Source organism: Sinocyclocheilus rhinocerous, unplaced genomic scaffold (genome assembly GCF_001515625.1).
Source record: "Sinocyclocheilus rhinocerous isolate Xijiao unplaced genomic scaffold, SAMN03320098_v1.1 scaffold772, whole genome shotgun sequence".
In the NCBI taxonomy this organism is placed as follows: Eukaryota; Metazoa; Chordata; class Actinopteri; order Cypriniformes; family Cyprinidae; genus Sinocyclocheilus; species Sinocyclocheilus rhinocerous.
In genome coordinates this window covers 15,486-18,718 of record NW_015641026.1, presented here as the reverse complement: position 1 = coordinate 18,718, position 3,233 = coordinate 15,486, and the positions used below count along the sequence as shown (strand labels likewise).

At 32.5% G+C, this 3,233-nt stretch overlaps 1 long non-coding RNA gene across 1 annotated transcript in view; it reads left to right on the top strand.

The window, feature by feature from the left end:
* Positions 1-1,255: 1,255 nt before the first annotated feature.
* LOC107754062 (uncharacterized) overlaps positions 1,256-3,233 on the top strand; it is a 4,478-nt gene continuing 2,500 nt past the window's right edge. Inside the window, exon 1 of the long non-coding RNA XR_001641536.1 lies at positions 1,256-1,281. This is a non-coding gene — a long non-coding RNA (uncharacterized LOC107754062). The remainder of the gene's footprint in view (positions 1,282-3,233) is intronic.

The following is a 3,233-nucleotide window of genomic DNA, read 5'->3' as shown; positions in this document are numbered from 1 at the left end:
TTGCAACATAATATATTATTATTATTATTATTATTATTATTTACATTTGTGATCCAAGCACACAAATAATCTAGGTATTTTAATCTAGGTAATTTCCTCATTTAATGTACAATTTTAATTTAAATAATTAACATTTTATTTATTTATTTTTGCTTTTATTTATTTATTTACAGCTGCCTTCTATAGAACTTTGTGTTCCATGAATCCACATATGATATTTTTAAATGTAGTTTAATTTAATAATTATTTTTTTATTTATACATTTTTGCTTTTTTAATTTTTTAATTTTATTGTTATTTTTTGTTAATATTTTGAGTTTGACAGGTGCACTACCCATTTACTTTGCTAAAAGAAAAACTGTCAAGACAGCTGCCTGCTAAATAACTTATATAAATCTTTAATTTTTTATTTATTTAATTTATTTATTATTATTTTATTATTATATTATTTTATTTTATTTCTCCAGAAAATTTAAATTTTGTCCTTACTTCGCAAAATTAACCTACCAGAAATGACTTCCATGTTCTTCTCTTCAAGACTTCATCATAGCATGTCATACTCCCTCATGGGAAAGTCTTTAGCAGTTTTCCTGGGAGGATGATACCTGGTCTGTCAGTGAATATAGATAGTTATGGTGTAATGATAAATGGAAAGACTGAGCAATGCTCTCAGAGCCACAGGTGGTCAGTGTGTGTATGTGTGTGTACATTAAAACTCAAAGCTTAAAAAGGCAGAACAGGCAACATGACACACAAGAATGCAGTAGATTCTAAACAGGGTTGACATGTCAGACATTCTGCATGGTGTCTCTTTAATGATCAAAATAACATTTGCATAATCTTGCCTGTGTTGTTTGAACTCTCCCTTTTACTGTGAGATAAATGTATGCGTGTGTGTGTGAGTATCCTTGAAAGTGTGTGATTTAGGAGTTGACAGGACACAGAATGCTCTGCACCTCCTTATCAGCAGCCTGGTACCAACCAGAGTCAATCCCCGAGAGGAAAAACAGCACCTCGTGTGTGTGAGAATGCGTTTGAACGGGTAACTCCTCCAATGTTATGATCTAGTTTATTTTTCTCATCTGTTGCTGACAGTACCACTCTCCACAAATCCTTTGTTTATTTCTACCTCTTTTTCAGTCCAAAGCACTCATTTATGTTCAAAGTGTTTAAAACCTCTTAATTTCAAACAGACAGGCAGTTACGGTATTATAATGTGTAAAGAAATGTCTTTCAGATCCTCTGTGTCTACAGCTGGAAAAGCAGCCATTCAACACTATATGTAAGATATTGGTTATTGTGGAATCTATCTGTGTGTGTGTGTATGTGTATAAAATACTTGATTTAGTACTTTAATACTTGATTTAATTGATTTCTAATTTCATTTTTAAATGGCATTCCAATTCCTCCATACAAAGGCACTAATATTGGCACCCTTGGTAAATATGAGTAAAGATGGCTGTAAAAATAAATCTTCATAAATCTCTGTTAATCTTTTTTTATCTTTCATTCCAAGAATTCACAAAATTCTAAACTTTCATTGAAATAAAACAATGGATTGTTGAACACCTGACAAGAGATCAGAGACAATTCCTTCATCCAGAATCACTCCAGATCCTTCAGATTCACAGCTCCATTTTGGTGCTTCTCCTCTTCAGTTCATTCCACTCATTTTCTACAGGGTTCAGGTCAGAGGACTGGGACGGCCAGGGCAGAAGCTTGGTTTTGTGCTCAGTGACACATTTTTCTGTTGATATTGATGTTTGTTTTGGATCATTGTCCTGATGGAAGATCCAACCACGGCCCATTATAAGATTTCTAACAGAGACAGTCAGGTTTAGATTTTTTATCTGTTGGTATTTGATAGAATCCATGATGCCATGTATCTGAACAAGATGTCCAGGATCTCCGGCAGAAAAACAGGCCCACATAATTAAAGATCCAGCAGTATATTTAACCATGGGCATGGGGTACTTTTCATCCCTGTTTGTACTAAACCCATCTGGTGGGTTTGCTGCCAAAAAGCTATTTTTTTAGTTTCATCTGACCATAGACGCCAGTCCTGTTTGAAGTTCCAGTTGTGTCTGACAACTGAATATGCTGGAGTTTGTTTTTGGATGAGTGAGAATTTTTCTTGAAACCCTCCAGAACAACATGTGGTGATGTAGGGGCTGTTTGATTTTTTTTTTTTTTTAGGCTTTCTGACCCCAAGATTCAAATAATCTCTGCAATTCTCCAGCTGTGATCCTTGGAGAGTCTTTGGCCACTCAAACTCTCCTCCTCACCGTGCATTAGGACGATATAGACACACGTCCTCTTCCAGGCAGATTTGTAACATCTTGATTGGAACCTCTTAATTATTGCCCTGATGGTGGAAATGGGGATTTTCAAGTCCTTTAGCTCTTTTCTTACAGTCACTTTCTATTTTGTGAAGCTCAACAGCCTTGTTCAGCACATCAGAACTATATTCTTTGGTTTTATTCCTTGTAAAACCAAAGAAAAAAAATTATTAATGGAATTTGGCCTTTGTGTTCCTCATATTTATATTCCTGTGGAACAGGAAGTCATGGCCTGACAATTTCATGCTCCTAGTCACCCTGGTGTTCTAAAAAAAAAAATTTAATATGAGTGGGAATATACTTCATAGATATTTTACTCATAAGAATTTCTAGAGTGCCAATAATTGTGGCCAACATGCATTAGGTAAAACATTTATTTCATAATGTGAGTTTCAGCCCACTTTCAATTGTTTTTCTCCAATGATAGGTTAGAATTTTGTGAATTTTGTGAAGGAAAGATAAAAAAGATAAACGATGCAGATTTATTTTCACAGCTGCCTTTGCGCATATTTACCAAGGGTGCCTTTTTTTCACATACATTACTTAACAAATGTAAAAAAAATGAATGGAATAATTCATTGAAATAATTTTTTAATGTAACGTTTATATTGTATTTTTATAAAGTATTCACAAATTACTTGTCTTTATGCATTTGAATTAATAATGTATTATTTTATTGTTACATTTGACTACCATTAAAAAAGCAGTTTGTTTATAATGACTATATATTTGTCAACTTTAAAGGTGATACTAATGATTTTTCTTATTTTCTTACATTTATCTATATTTTCAACATTCATTAAATGAGCAGTTTTAAATATCTATTATAGTTTCAACAGATGATTTTTTCATTATATATATATATATATATATATATATATATATAAAATATATA